Source organism: Nilaparvata lugens, unplaced genomic scaffold, assembly GCF_014356525.2.
Source record: "Nilaparvata lugens isolate BPH unplaced genomic scaffold, ASM1435652v1 scaffold5466, whole genome shotgun sequence".
Classification (NCBI taxonomy): domain Eukaryota; kingdom Metazoa; phylum Arthropoda; class Insecta; order Hemiptera; family Delphacidae; genus Nilaparvata; species Nilaparvata lugens.
Window position 1 is genome coordinate 4,125 of NW_024091295.1, and position 17,437 is coordinate 21,561.

The 17,437-nt window shown below is 35.2% G+C and overlaps 1 long non-coding RNA gene across 1 annotated transcript; it reads right to left on the reverse strand.

The window, feature by feature from the left end:
• Nucleotides 1-5,105: 5,105 nt before the first annotated feature.
• On the reverse strand, nt 5,106-7,855 carry LOC111059817. Its single transcript, XR_005573887.1, has 3 exons — nt 7,631-7,855; nt 6,970-7,074; nt 5,106-5,865 (listed from the first exon to the last, which is right to left on the reverse strand). It is a non-coding gene; the product is annotated as an uncharacterized LOC111059817 (long non-coding RNA).
• Between the last annotated feature and the right edge of the window lie 9,582 nt (nt 7,856-17,437).

Consider the following 17,437-nt stretch of genomic DNA (forward strand, 5'->3'; position numbering starts at 1 on the left):
GGTACACAATGCGTATCATGCAGCCGCTCTCCTAGCTTTAAAATTCCTTGAAGACCAAAATACGACCTTCCGACTACTTTCGACAATTGAAAAAATAATTTCAATTATTTCTGAGAAACTTTCTCGCTATCAACACCCACTTATCTTTCGAAACAAAAAAGTTTCCAGCATGTAGAAAATTTCATGTTTTCTGATCAAAATGTCTCGACATTGACGATCATAATCATTAATTAAAAATAACTATAGGTCGAATAAAAATTATCCGGACACCAATAGAAAGGATACATTCTCCCCGTTAATTTGATATAAAATTTCTACGCATTACGACGCCCAATGATTCTGAGAGAAGTGATATTAAAAAGAAAAACAAATCTTCGCGATGTTTCCAATTTTATAATAAAAGTTAAAACTCCTTTTAATCCTTCAACCCTGAAACGTTTTTAGCTCTACTAGGATATCGGGGATGATATTCTACATCCAATTCTGACGTTGAATTGGAAATTTGAGAAAGTTGCAATTTTACACGATTTAGCAACCTTGTAATTTCTTCAGATGGAGGGCCAAGTCTCAACTTATTTTACACGGACTATAGTTGACACCACTATTGATTGTCCCTGTGTGTAGCGTGCTTAGTATGCAACAAATCATATGATAAGTAAACGATTCCTTTCCTTGCTCAATTTCTTACTTCCATCAGATTGTGCTTGTATATGTGTAGAATCTAATTATAGTAAATTAATAAAGAATTTATTAATAAATTTTAACCTCATATTCAAAAGTAATGAAATCAGATGCGCCAAATAGACTTGATAATTCTGTCAAGTTATGAACAGAAATTTACAATAACCTAATATTCCTAACATTAACTCCAGTTCAAATAGATCACAATCTAGAAATTAGAAAAATCGAGCTAGAAACAAGTAAGCTTTAAAATACTGAATATTCACAAAATCTGATATTGCTATCCTTGACAACTAAATTTACATTTATCACAATTAAAACACAAACCATTCTTATAATAATTCTAGAATGGTACTATAATAGTGAAGTCCACGTTATAATGACAATGCTGAAAGATAGGAGAACAGCATTGAAGATACTACGGGGAGAGGGAGAGTGATGATGCAGAAGAGTGGTGGTAACCAATGCTAATAGCATTACTGGAATCGCATATTTTTGAGAATCACATTGAACGGATGGAACTGATGATGCAGTAGTCTACTTTTATTCAAGCTTGGCGCGCTCGCAAAAAACTTTTCTCTATTGGTTTCTTCACCTTTTTTTGTAATTATTTTGAATATTATCAATTTAATAATATACACATTTCTTATCAATTTCTGTCCAGTCATCGGCGAATCCAGAGATGACCGGACGCCTCGCCTCTTACTATCAGCGTTGTTGAATGATAGGCAAGGATAGCAACATCAATGCTAATCAAGTACTGCCATTATAACGTGGACCTCACAATAAAAACTACACAAATCTACTAATCCCATTAATAAACATTACATATTGACAAGATTATTCAAAATACATATCACATTAATTTTAGTTGACAATGTCTCAATTAACATGATATACGAACAAACTCGGAAACACTATTATCTATGACATAACCATTATTACACATGAGTTAATTTATCTAATAATACAGGTTACCTCACAAACAATACACCCCATGCTAATACCGATACATTAATTAAAAAAAACAAAAACGTCAACATTACCAATAATAATACATTTATATCAAGAACAGTTCATTGGTTTCGTATTGCTTTGAATGTGTTTTATTTACAGTTGCCGGGCAGGTTTATTGCATCCTTCTAATCGTAGCTGGTATCCTCGTACCTGGTCACACTGACCTCATCTGTCTGCCCCATCAAATGCTGAAACAAACAAAAAATTCACAAACTTCAATCAACAATTTAAATTTACAAAATGTGAAGACGTTGTAAAATTCTATGGCTCACTCACACTTACGCGACTCAGGTCGAGAGAGACTCGAGAGCATGTGTTTTCAAATGGTGACACACAGACCAGTCGGGGATGTTTCACAGAGACAAGTAGTGTTTTTGAACAGAGACAAGTTTACCAGGAGCAAGTACATCTATAAATGGCAGTCTCACAGGAACAGTTCCCACAGAGACAAGCAGTTTCATAGAGACAAGGTCTCCATCCAAAGTAGTAGCGCTATAATGGCAGTCTCACAGAAGCAAGTTCTCACTGGAACAAGGTGTCTCTCAGAAGCAAGTACAGTGTCGTAGAGACAAGGTAGCGAATGTAGGAAGAAGTTAGGCGTGTTGCCTACATCTGAACTTGAAGGCATTCCATTATTTGTTCTAGTAAATTGAATGTCTGCTGGTTTTTAATCATGTAGGTATATGATTATGATTAAGGTTTATCATATAAGATAGGGATGGGTTGGTAACCTATTAGAATTAGATAGAAGATAGATAGAATTATGAAGGTAACTTAAATAAATAAATTGAGTTCTATGTAAATGTGATATTTTCTACGAACTCCAAGATAACTATAGACCTAACTATTACACCTTCAACCCGAAAGAATAATCAATATGGATATGAAATGGAATTATAAAAGCCAAATAGCCTACCACTGACCTACTCATCACCGCTTCTTAAAAACCACATGGCCAAAATGGTTTTTCATTATAATTCCTTCTTTCGTAATAAATTGTTTATGCTTTCGTACTCCTGAGCGAAGCTCGGTCCCCGATATTATGAGCTAATCAACGTCTTCTTTTTCCGAGCTGCGGTCTCGAATTGTAAATTCAAATTGATAATATTAACTTCAGGCAGTCACAGAGAAAAGTTGACACCAATAGATTCTATACATTCTATAGATTCCTTACAGATTCTATTAGATTGAACATAACTTATCATACACATGATGAACTATGTATTTTTCAAGTTCCGTTCAATCTATAAGAATCTGTGAGGATTAACCCTTTATAGGGCAGAAGTGAAGGGCATCAAATTTTTCTGATTTTTTTCCACAGAATCATTCAAAAGTACTCTATAAACATACTTGAACCTTTATTTCATTTCAAATACTTATTTTTCATAGAGTTTTGAGGTGGGAAATTATTATCCCACTGCCCTATAAAGGTCTCTTATGGAGTCCATCATATTGGTACTTATAGGGCAGTGGGATAATAGTTTCCCACTTTTAGCATTCATCATAAAACACATATAGATGACCAGGATAAGTTGTTCTCACTTCGATAAACAAACAATAGAATAAATCCAACTAAGTAAATGAGGAATATGATCATTTGTTCACTATAGTTGAACTTTAGAAGTGAAACATGATGAGGAAGATTAGTGATATCTTTCAATCACATGAATAATTTGATGAAAAACACATTAGTGAATATATATATATATTTTTTTTTTAAGTATTACAATGAATGAATTTATAAGCTTATATAAAAGAAAAAGAAAAAGTAAATTTACCTACAATCTTATAAAAATCTATAATACAATAATTTCATATCAAAAAAGATGAATCCAATTTTTCGCAATTATTAGCCTACTTATGGAAAGGAGCGAAGCAATCTTTGCATAGGGCAACATTACACCTACTACATATAATGTTGCTCCTTTTTTCTTTATCTTTTGTTGAGCAATAAGCACATCGCCTGTATGTTCCTCTGGTTATGGTGTGGTCTCCAACATTCACCAGACGAACAGTGTTGTCAACAGCATAGTGATGTGCCTGAGGGTTGTTCCTCTTCCGGGCTTTAGTCATGCCTGGAGCAAAACCTGGCTTTTTCTTTGAAGAAAAGTTGCCAATGAGCCCATTGACCAAGCTTGATCTGAACATCAGATGGCTCATTGGCTTTTTTTTCTTTTTTTTGCATTCATGACTGTACATGATGAAACTGTTCACTATAGCTGTATCAAGCAGATAGTAAAACAGTTTCAGCCACCACCGTCTTGATTTCTGTACAACTGAATAGCTTGACATGTGTTGATCAAATCTATCAACTCCGCCCATGAACTTGTTATAGGTGGCCACTGATGTTGGACATGGTACTGTCTCCCGCTCACCTTTGTTATTTGATCGTTTTACTTGTGTTGTTTTGGATGGGTTGTGCATTGTAGAAATGACTGATACACTCTTCTTCCCCCTGTCCATCCATTTTACAATACTAATATCTCCACATTGAGCATAGTCCTGTGCATGAGTGGGGAGCTCCTTGTCACTCTTCATCTCAGGAGGATACTCCTTTCTTGTTGGGAGGATAGTCCCACAAGCAAAAGTTTTCTCCTCTAAAAGATTTGCCACGAGATCCACAGAGGAGAAGAAATTATCGAAATATAGGCAATTGCCAAGTCCAATAATGGAGCAGCGATGTCTAGTACCACCTTCTCACCCACCTTTCTACAGTACTTCCATCTGTTTTCTTACCTGTATAGACATCAAAAGTCAGCACATATCCAGTTTCTGAGCATGCACATACCCAGATTTTGAAGCCTCTCTTTATCGGTTTCTTTGGCATGTACTGCTTCAAAGAACTTCTACCTTTGAAGCCAACCATACTCTCATCTATTGCCAAATTTCTGGATGGACTAAACAAGACCAAGTACTTGGTTTTCAAGTGGTCAATCAAAGGCCTTATTTTGTAGAGTTTGTCGAATTGTGGTGTTCCTCTCTTTGGCATTTTCAAATTGTCATTTAGATGAACAAATCTAAGTATTTTCAAAAATCTTTTTACTGGCATCACTCTGGAAATTCTCTCAACATGAAAGTTCTCATCCTCACTCCAATAATTTCTCATTGATGGCAGAGTATGGAATCCCATAAAAATCAAAATTCCAATGAATGCACGCAGCTCTTCAGCAGTCAAATCAAGTTGACTATTATTTTGGATGGAATATTTATTTGATTCATCAACAATATGTTTTAGAATCTCATCATCCAATATCAGTCTCAAAATGCTTACTGGATCCTCAATATTAATGTCCACATTCAATCCAAACTTTTGATTATGCACATATTCAGAGAACAGCTTTGGATCTGTAGATGTCTTGGACCAGGTGTATTTCTCTTGTTTTTTCTTCTTACTCTGTTGCTTTTTTTTTGTTGATTTCATTCGCTTTGGCTCTGAAGATTTCTCATTTGGTTTTTTGGGGCTTGCATAGGTATGATCATCCATTCTTGTATTTTCTTCTTCTTCTTCTGAATCAGATTCTGCTATAGTGAAAGGAGGCATTTTGCTTTTTTTGTTTCTTCATAGGGGTTGAAAATATAGGTTCTTCTGGTTCTGATTCAGATGAGGGAATTGTGGAATGAAATCTTTGTCTCTGTTTTTTATTCTTTTCCAAATCAAATGTTGGATCCTCATCAGAGTCATCAATTGGTGAGTAATCACCAGAATCAAAAGTGGGTTTGGAATGACCTGCTAGTGCTATTTGTCTCCCTCTACGAGTAGCGATCCCTGTGGTGATGATTGGCTCAAATAATGACGGTTTTGAGCATGTTGGTCTATCATCTAAGTTTGAATGGAAGGTAACTGGAACACCTGACTTGTCCAAATGTGAAGTTGATGCATGGACAGATGTACCTGATCTATGTGAATGTGAAGTTGAGGCAATTGAAGTATCTGACTTGTCCAAATGTGAAGATGATGCAATGACAGAGGTATCTGATCCATGCAAATGTGAAGTTGAGGTAATTGAAGTATCTGATTAATCCAAATGTGAAGTATCAGGTATTGTTCTGGGAAGGTCATCGTCTGCATCAGAATCTCCATCAATATCTGATAGTTCTGCCATGTCATCAGTAATCTCTGAGAGAAGAAATTCATTGATCTCCTCCTCATTCATGTCTTGATTAGGTCTGGAAAAATGAAAACAAAATGGAAATAATAATCATGAATAATAATATCAATGTACTATTATACCGTACTTGGTTATTATAATTACACATTCTCATGGAAATGAATAAAGCGCCCACCAATCATGTCTCATTGACACACTGATATGAATCTCAAAATGTACATTGATGTATCATCAATGTTGATTTTTTAAAAATATATAGGATGAACAATATTCTGATGTACTGTTCACACAAGATAAGGTTAGGTGTTTCAGAGTAAAATAATTGATTAGAATTAGTATAGCCTACATTGTTATATTCAGGTTTGGGAGAAAAGAAAAACAAGAATAGTAACAACCAACTTACATATTCTTCTCGTTATTTTGAAATTCTACATAATCAATAATGAGTTGAAGCTCACATGAGCTATTTGGAATTTAGATTGTGCTTGAGTAATAGGAAGGATGATGAATAGAAATGAGTGGACCTACAACTTTAGATAGGTTCCAAACCCATTCAAAGCAAATTTAGTTTCCCATGCAAGGAAGCAATTTTGATTTTCATGAATGAAAACCATCCAGAGAAAAATAAATAAATGAATATTTATTCAATGACAAGTAGGAATAACAATACATTATAGGATAACAATAATCTAATATTGAATTCAACATAAATGTGTAGTGCACAGTCAAAAGGTCTGAACTGAATGTGGTCACCCTTAGGGTCCACATTCACTGTCAGTTTTGACTCACAGTTCAATTTATTGTTCACAGATGATCATTCAACAATCAACCTGCCAGTTTATACAGGTATTTTGTGGGTTTCTCCGCCTACTTACAATTTTGTACTGTTATAGTCCAAACTGACAGTGTATGTGGACCCTTACAATGGGAGAAACAAGTGCACATATATTTTATTACAATCTTCAAATAAATACAATCATCTCCATTAGGCCAATTGCTAACCAAAAAATACAATGAGACTTGGAAGAATGAGAAGTATAATTCATTTGTATATCCATAGAAGTAACATACCTAAATATTGCAGTAGTTTTCTGTAGTGGAACTATAATCTGCATTATCACAGAACAAAGAACTTAGAGTTACATCACAGAACATAGCCTACCTAAAAGTGTTGGTTACTGTAGTTGAAGTCCAATCTTTATCTCACAATTCAATGTTGGAATTACTCCAATGTAGGCTTTGTCCATTCATGTCTCAAGAATAAAACCTGCAAAAGTAAAAGCAAAACAATAATTGATAAAACTTCAGGTAACATCTTATGAGGAATAAAATAATCACTATACAGCTTAGGTTATCTTTCATTATACCCCTATCACCTCTTCACTACAAAATCAGAATTGCAGAAAACTAATTTTCTCTCAAAACAAACTAATAATTTCACTAATAGTGATTATTATTCCATGTATTGCATTTATATTGTTGTCTTATACAATAATGAGTTATGAGAGTACAGCCGGAATGCATTTCTGACTGTGCAAGTTGGAAGATAAGTACAAATATTACGACAGCCAGATAAATAAGCATCCAACAAATAATATTTACAGATAGAGGGAATAATTCTAAAATGGTGTAATATAGTTTTGGAAGCAAACTGTTCAATTTCGTATTGAAAATAAATCCAAAAAGTGATGTTGTTCCATAACCTAAAAGTTGTTTACATGACCGTCCTTCGGTTTTTCAATGTTTATTATTACAGCTGTTTTTTCTTGAAATGAAACTATTTGTAATCATAATCTACGTAGTTTTTACTAGTCAAAACTTACCTCAAACGTCTTGAAATGTTGAATCTTCTATTTGCAATTTGAAATTGAAATGAGAGCTACTTTGAATCGGTCGAAATCCAGTGATGCTAAATGGGCAGTGGGATATTATCTTCCCACTTTTCAGTGATTTGCGAATTAGCCACGGTGTCGTAGCTGCTGACGTCAGAAAACTATGCACAGATGATCCTCCATATGTTATTTTGTCAGTAATAGTAATGGGAGATCATAGAAGCAAGTTCTCACTGGAACAAGGTGTCTCTCAGAAGCAAGTACAGTGTCGTAGAGACAAGGTAGCGAATGTAGGAAGAAGTTAGGCGTGTTGCCTACATCTGAACTTGAAGGCATTCCATTATTTGTTCTAGTAAATTGAATGTCTGCTGGTTTTTAATCATGTAGGTATATGATTATGATTAAAGGTTTATCATATAAGATAGGGATGGGTTGGTAACCTATTAGAATTAGATAGAAGATAGATAGAATTATGAAGGTAACTTAAATAAATAAATTGAGTTCTATGTAAATGTGATATATTTCTGCCAAACTCCAAGATAACTATAGACCTAACTATTACACCTTCAACCCGAAAGAATAATCAATATGGATATGAAATGGAATATATAAAAGCCAAATAGCCTACCACTGACCTACTCATCACCGCTTCTTAAAACCACATGGCCAAAATGGTTTTTCATTATAATTCCTTCTTTCGTAATAAATTGTTTATGCTTTCATACTCCTGAGCGAAGCTCGGTATATTATGAGCTGATCAACGTCTTCTTTTTCCGAGCTGCGGTCTCGAATTGTAAATTCAAATTGATAATATTAACTTCAGGCAGTCACAGAGAAAAGTTGACACCAATAGATTCTATAGATTCCTTACAGATTCTATTAGATTGAACATAACTTATCATACACATGATGAACTATGTATTTTTCAAGTTCCGTTCAATCTATAAGAATCTGTGAGGATTAAGTTATTAACATTTTGTCATTAAGATTTTATTAATAACTTTGGTGTAAACGCAGCTTTAGATGCCAAGATCATGGCGTTCCGAGTTACGAATAATAATGTCAATGGAAAACTTCATTTTCCTCTTGAAATCTTTCCCATAAAAAATTTAACAGATTGTTGTTCTAAAAGCGTTTCTACAATCATGTTACAAAATGAAAATCCCAGTGAAAAACAAAAAGTGTCACTTGATAATTCCCAAATCATTTTCTTAATCGTAGCTCTGATTCAACTGAACTTACTGAGTTAATAGAGTAACATTTAAAAGTATCATAAGCGCAATGGGACTTGGGATTCCATCAATTCAGTATAAGTATTATACCGGTATTCATTTTTAAAGGATTGAAGTAGTGCAACATTTAGATTAGCACTCCAATAGATTATTGACGACTACTGCAAAACGATGTCTGGTAGCCATGGTAATGTAATGAAATGTGATCGTATGGTTGATTGGAAGTCTCCAACCAGCCTGATCAGATTTCTTAGTGGGGCTATTGGTAAACATTTTAAAAAAGCCCTGATATTATAAAAATGACTTTATCTCTAGTAGATAGCATTTCTAGTAGATGGCTGAATATTCTCGTTACCACATTGCTAAGGATGCTCAGTGAGGTCTACTGTTATCTGGACTACTAGAGTATTGCAACTCCTAATGTCAGATTGAGTAAGAGCTTGAAATTTATTCCTATTTAGTGTACTCCATGTTCAATAATCTGCCACTATCTTATATTAGAAGAAACTTGCCTCTAAATAAATTAAAAAACGCAGTAAATCTAATTCTGAATGAAAATGCTTATTATTCCGTAAATTCATTTTCAAATTGTTGAAAATGTGATATTCAGTACTGTGAGTTTATAAATAAATTATGTTTTTTTTCAATGTATGACTTAATTTATTCAATTGTAATGGGTGTTGATAATTATGACTTGATGAATGATTACACAATTCATAAGATGACTACTAAGATGTTATGAATTGAACTGCTCATTTATTGTATAACAGACTATAAGGTGAATTCTTTAGACAAGGCCTAATCGCCCAATCTACATCCAAATTGTATTAATTTATCGGTCAATATATTTCTTATTTCTAGACACCAGCTAAGAAAGGGGTTTCAATTTTCGTAGAATACGCACGTAATTAAAAATGTACGTTTTTAAAAAAATTGATTTCAAATTCAAATTTCGTTTTCACACACATATACGAGAATTTAGAATTAATGATAAAGTGGCCTGGAATAAAGTTTATGATTTTTGTTCATCTGTATTTATACTAAGTGACGTATTTATTAGTGATGGCTCTTAAACGGTAGGCTTATTATCAAATAACGATAAAATTAAGACCACCGGTAAAATGGGATTTATATTTTATTATAATAAATATTCAATTACGTTTCCAACCTACAATTATTGTACAGATGGCAATTATTGACCGAGCGAAGTGAGGTCTAAGATTCAAGTCGACGGTTTGGCATTTCTCTTTATGATTAAATGTTTATATGTTGCGCATTTACGGCGAATAGCGGTAATAGATTTTCATGAAATTTGACTGGTATGTTCCTTTTTAAATTGTGCGTCGACGTATATGCAAGGTTTTTGGAAATTTTGCATTTCAAGGATAATATAAAAGGAAAAAGGAGCCTCCTTCATACGCCAATATTAGAGTAAGAATCAGACTATAGAATTATTCATCATAAATCAGCTGTCGAGTGGATTATAAATCGCATGCCATGACGCATGCAATTGAATATCTCAATGTAACTTGGTAAAAAATCAGCAGCTGTGTAAACTATTAATTGCATGCCTCATTGAATGCAATTTTTATGTACTATTAAATGAACTATTGATTGCGTGCAATAACGCATGCAATAAATAACTAAAATAACATAGTATTGTCTCTCGAACTTTTTCTGCTTTGAACTCGGGCTGTCCTGTTCCCAGTATGTCTTGAAGAAGATTAGCTTTTGATGTTAGCATTTTTATACACCAACCCCAACAGCCATTAGCCGTTTTCACACCGATATCTCGCCGACACGACATACAGACAGGGTTTACTCTGATGGACAGTATAAGAGGAGGCTGCGGTTTATAACTGCGCGAGGTCTACTGTTCACAGAACTACTAATTAAAATGCTGATGAATTAATCATTATTATTTCGAAATCCAAATTAAATGGTCCAGAGAAAAATACTATGTTTACTTTCCGTTATTAATTGCATGCGTCATTGCATGTAATGAATAATCAAAACGACAGCTGATTTTTTACTAAGTTACATTGAGATATTAACCTTCACAGAGACTCACCTTGTCTCTGTGGGAACTTTTTCCTGTGAGACTGCCATTTCTAGAAATACTTGTTCCTATGAAACTTGTCTCTGTGACACTAATATCGTTCAAAAACACTACTTGTCTCTGTGAGAACTTGTCTCTGTGATACGGACCCGACCAGTCGATTCTAGTCCTCCGCGACGTCACCATTTGAAAACACATGCTCTCGAGTCTCTTCTTGACCTGAGTCGCGTAAGTGTGAGTTGAGCCATATAATTCTAAGGACGTGTGCACACAGAGAGTGGTCTGTGGTCAGAGCGGTCTCAAGAGAGGATATAAATATCCAATCTTAGACCGCTGCAACTCAGAACACCTGACCGCTCTCTGTGTGCATTCACCCTAGGATACGGTCAGGTCGATGTTTAGCTTTCAGTGTAGGTCGACCTTCATGTAACACAAGCTAAAGTCAATGAGATATTACTATTTACTAACATGAAGAGGAGAGACCCATTTCTCCTTCCACAGTTTGTAGCATAGACACAGACGGTCATCCTGCGCACAATTGGATGCGCCATGTCATTTCGCTTTACGTTCTTGTGATGAACGCACATCTCCGTAATCACACAAACCAATATACCTGATGACCAGTAAACCAGAAAGTAATATCTCACGGACAATAGGGTGTTATAGAGTCTACTCTATTGTAGAGTATGGGAGTAAACAGAATGGTTATGCCTCAGACGAGTTTCAGCACGATGAAATTAAAATAGTTTCATCATTGCCACCTGAATAGTGCATAGATCGAAACCTAAAGCTAAGCCACCACCCACGTGTACTGTTGAAACTGCAAACAATCAATTGACTTTGTAAAGAAGACAAAGCATGTGACAGAATAGCTTGTCACTAGTTCTCCCAAAAAAGCCAACAACTATGGTGTATATAGAGCGACATTCAAGGTATAGGGTTGGGCAGGGAGGTATGAATGATTTGAAATAACAGTTACACACTCATTTTCAAACAAAACTCAAAATTTATTTTTTAGTTTGTACCTTGGATGTTGCCATTATAAAAATTAAAGAGAAGGAGGAGGAGGGTGAAGAGGAGGGATAAGGAGAAAAAGAAGAAGAGATGTGGAGGAGGAAAAGAACAAAGCCCAGAATAGATAGCTTCGCTGACAGTATTGCAATTCGAATTCGAGCCCCACTCAATTATTGTCTCCTGGAGGATTTGTCACACTCAGCTCTAGATCTGTCGCGTCACCAACTCATTCATCTCTCTTCCTCTTCATTCTTTCTCTCCCTCCCTCTCTGTCTAAACAAAAGACTTCTTCAGCCGGGCCATACATATCCAAACCTGTTTTCAACCATATCCTACCAGGTGAAAACTTTTTTTCAAGGAAGAGAGCAGAGTCTCAACGTCATGATAAGAGTATGACGTCATGGATACTTATATCTATATCCATAATTGCATAGAATCGATAGTTTGTTGATTTGGCAACGATACTTTGTTGATTGGCAGTTGCCAAAGTTGGTTGGGCTTCCCATTTGCTTCCATTTTGTTTCTTTTTTTCTTTAGAAGATAAGCCCCATGCTTGTTCTTTGGTAATGTGAATGATGATGAGTGATGAAAAGACCTCAGTTTTAGGTCGATTCCAAACCACCCTCTACTAAAAAAAGCTCAATTGAATAAATATTACAAGAGAAAAAATAACTTCTTCATTAGGTACTACCTAATGAGAGTCCAGTAAGGCGTATTTATTTATAGGATCAAATGTTTCACCCAACAAAATAAAAAGAAGCTTCAAATCTTATACAATATTTGACAAGACAAAAAGATCGCTAGAGACTTAACTAGTAAGTTACTTTAAAAAAACAAGATTTAAAGCTTCAAATCTTGTTCTTGTAAAAGACTGAAAGATCGCTACGGTACCTGGTGACTTTGAAAGTAAGCTACTTTAAATGAACATGATTTTAAACTCTATAATTTTAATGGATGAAAAATTTGATCGTGTATGTACCACAGAAATGTTAGGAAACGTGTAAGAAATGTTGAGATTCAGAAATTCATAACAGTCGCTCTACCAACTAGAGATACAAACTATCGAGTCTATGCAACTATGGATATTGATATAAGTATCCATGACTACATACTTATCACGACGTCGAGACTCTGCTCTCTTCCTTGTGAAAAAGTGTTCACCATCCTACCAACCCTGTTTGGTGACAGACAATTTTTTGCGTTATTTGTCACATTCGCCACATAATGAGCCCGTTCTGGGAACATGGAATGTGGTAAATTGTCAGATTCACAATTTATGAGGTAAAAAGTTCCGCGTCCCATGGGATGAATTTTGACAGATTCTTTACCAGAAACTAGTTCCAGTTCCAAGTTCCTGCCCCACAGTCGAAGCCTGGTAAATTGTGACAGTTTAAACTATTAAAGCTCTCATTGGTCGATTGAATGTTAGTCTGCTTGCTTCTCTGCGCAAGCGCTGATAGCTTGTTTGTTCACCATAGCATAGCCATAGAATAAATAACCAAGAAAATGATGTTTGATAAACATTCGTTAAATGAATTTTCCTCTATAGAAAATTTGAGAGTAATGGAATGAAAGAAATTCATACTTTTCTAGATGGTAAGTTTGTAAATCAGCCTTTCTTCATACACGCAGCTAGTAAACAGCATACTTTGGTGTGAATCAACTTCATAAGTGCGCACCAAAAGCTTGAACCAACGATTTTGAAATGGCGTTCCATGGGAACATTTTTCACTAGTCACGTGATTGAACAATTTACCACTTGAATTAGTACAACTTACCACTTTTTCGTGTTCCCAGAATGTATACAATACCGTCAACAGTCCCGCCAACTTTATCAGCAATCCATTCATCTTTAATTCTTCTTCTTTTCTCTCTCCTTTCACTTCTTCTTCTCATTGATCTTCTAATTGTATTTCTTTTCCTTGGTAACCATTGCACACATCATATCCATTCCTCTACATAACAATAAATTGGACTCTAGCAATCTATATGCATGTTTGACTAGTGATTAATTTTGTTATGTTGGACTGCTTTTGATTATGTGCTTATCATTCACCTGCTGACATACTTCATACTTCGTTGAATTAGCAATACTGTCATTTGAAGTGAATTTGTGTACAAGCCAGTATATATTGATACGGATTTTCACTCTACAAAATAGTTAGTTTTGTAGTTTCTTCAAGCTATAGAATGAGTTGACAACACTAAGTTATAATTGCGCTTTATTGTACTCTCAATTAAATAGATGAAACAGTTGACTCACTAAAATAACAGATAATCAATTCTACTACATAGGCAATAATTCAATCAACTAACAAGTATTCAGATGGCCGATATGAAGATTTACCACTTATAACACAGTTCTCAAATATTTCCAGTTCATCAACACAGTATGTAACACTGTCACTGTCTGTAACTTATACCAGGACTCTGTATCACAGTTCGCGTACCACCGTTCTGTATCACGTGCTCGCGTATCCGTATCACTGTCCTGTTTCTTGTATCTTGATACAACTGTCACAACAATACATAATATTACAATACTGTTACTATACAATATTATAACTATAACTGTCACCATACATTTATCACAATTACCACTAGGAGTTGCCAGGCTTTGCATACGGCTGACACTCTGTTCCTTTACCACTGAACGTCTTGCTTATCACTCACTTGTTTATCACTGACTGACTGCTCTAGGCAAGCGATCTTTCTATACCCTAACGGCTTTATTCCAGAACAATCCAGAAGGATGAAGGCTTCTTCTCTATTATCCACACAATAAACAAACCAGAAGTAGCCAGTACTTTCTAGAAACCCCTAGAGTTGTAAACAGAAGAGGTGAATCTATTACATAGACAATTATAGGGACCTGTCAATCATCCAGCCAGGGTTTCACTGCCCCATTGTTCTGGCTCTCATCACTCTGTCTCCCTCTATTTGTTTCCATATCTGTTCCTCCTTCATTCCACTCACGAACATGTGTGAATTCCATAACAATATTGTAACATACATGAATATCGAATTGATCGCCAATTCTAACACTAAGGTCGGTTATAGAGCTCAACCGACCGTCAGTGTGTACGTCAGTCGTGCTTGACTTTTCCATAGAGATTCCATTTATCCGTAGAGAGCAGGACTGACGGCACGCATGCGCACAGTCAAATCCATGCCTTTTACAATGTGTATGAAGACCATCGGTCGAGCTCCTGCGCATCCGTTTCATCGGTCGACTGAAGCAAAGATGCTTCTGTCCGACACCTCTGCCCGACAATGAGCTGATATTGATTTGAATAACATAATAAATGAATTCAATTAATAAATACATCATATTTGAAATAAGAATTTTTCTATACATTTCTTCAATTATTTCTTATTAAAAAATCATATTATTATTAATATCTAGGGTACATTTATTTGATCTGTAGCTTTAAGTGACTGCAAGACTTTCCAATGGTGATACAGGAGCTCCAAATAGATTTTAATGTTTCAAGTTGTCTTGTAATTTTGCAGATAACTCATTAAAACTTCTGATCAACATTTTGAAGTAATTAAAATATTCATCTTCATCCCCAAGCAATGATGTACCTGGTATATATATGCACTGAATTCCCCTTGAAATGCTCTTTGGGCAACCATCGGGTGATTCTCATAGAACATAATATCATGAACTTATGTCATTGTGCGAAATATCAATGTGAGGACAATGTAGTTGCTAATGATGGTTGAAGCTTAGCATGGTTGAAAATTAGGTGTTTTTCACAATACAAGGAGCATTGTTGTCAGGTGTACCTGGAAATCTATATGAGATAGAGCGCTCTTCATGATCTCAGATTGTAGAGCACAAAAATACGCCCAGAGGGATTTTGAATTATAGATAAATGGTAACAATCGGAAGATATTGTTGATCAAAAACTAAAATTCATCAAAATTGATTTTTTTCTTCAAATTTCACTCATTTTTGTAAAATCATAACTCAGTACTCATTGGAGATAGAAAGTTCCGAGTGATCTCATTTTATACATAATTTTATAATCTAAAAAAAGGCGAGAGCAAATTTTTCTGTCCGATCACGAGATTTGGCAGAAATAGCTGAAAACTGGAAAATGAGCCGAGAATACGAGGTTTTTGGGCCACTCTGTATCTAGCACAAGGAAATTTTGCATGAAGAGATTGGTTCTGGACTTCTCTTATGTATAACCAAATAATATGTTAAAAAATCAGAACTACAATATAAATTGCAAGCACACCCCCTTTTTTATGTCTATACTGACTGGTGGACTAGTACGAGTGTGGCAAGAAATCGATTATCGGTGGGATGTATGTCGCATTACCAACGGTTATCACATCGAACCACAATAACAACCACACCTTAAACTTGAAGTGTTTTGTAACAAAATGAAACCTTTCTCAACTCTGTAAGGCTAAACTCACACTTACGAAACTCAGGTCGAGAAGAGACTCGACTCTAGTCGAGAGCATGAGTTTTCAAATGGTGACGTCACGGAGACTAGAATCGACTGGTCTGAGGGTCACCATTTGGAAACACATGCACGCAACTAAGAGTCGAGTCTCTTCTCGAGCTGAGTCACGTAAGTGTGAGTTGAGCCTAAGTAATTTCAATAAATATTTATGGGATTTCAAATTTGTAAATTCCTTTTATAATCACCCTGTATATTGTTCTAACTGAAAGATGGTTGAATTAACTACTGAACGTACTCAGCATACTTAAGTAATAGTCCAGTCAAGGAAAGGTTATAGAGGGAAAAGTTAGGAAGACAATTTTTACCCCGCAGTTCTGTTGAGGGTTTTAAGGAGGTAAACATATCAAAAGTCCCCACCGCTACCCACTGTGCTAAGGGGGCTGGGGTGGTTTAAAGGTACCATTTTTTGGTTTCTCGCATAAAACTCAAAAACTATGTATCTAGGACTTGACTGTCATATAACAAGTCAAAGCTTACATAATTTCCTACAATAATATTCATTCCACAACCTTTTTTATATCTCCTCTAGTTTTCAAGATATCAGCTCTTGAAGATGTGTGACATTTAAAAAAAACACGTTTGCCACCAAATTGTTTCTATTTTTGCACTTATAAATTTTTAAATATCGACCGGAAAAATCCATGCTGATTATAAGCTTATAGAGCATTAAATTCTCTTCAAATTGATGTATAATTTTACACTTTTACGAATTTCCCTACACCTTTTGCAGCAACTTTAGTGTTCAGTGTGAAATCTCCATTTTTGCAACAATTGACAAAGGAATTTGTAGGGAATGTTTTAAACAAAATTATTGACTTTGCAGCTTTGTTGAGACTAGTTAGGAGGAGAACATATCAAAAGTCCTCATTCCTAACTCACGTGCTAAGGGGATGAGGGTGGTTTAAAAGTTGCATTTTTCTGCGTTTTGCTTCCACGCTCATATCTTGAAAACAATGCGTTAAACCGACATAACTAACTATTCAAAAATGAAGCTAGCAAACGTGTTTTT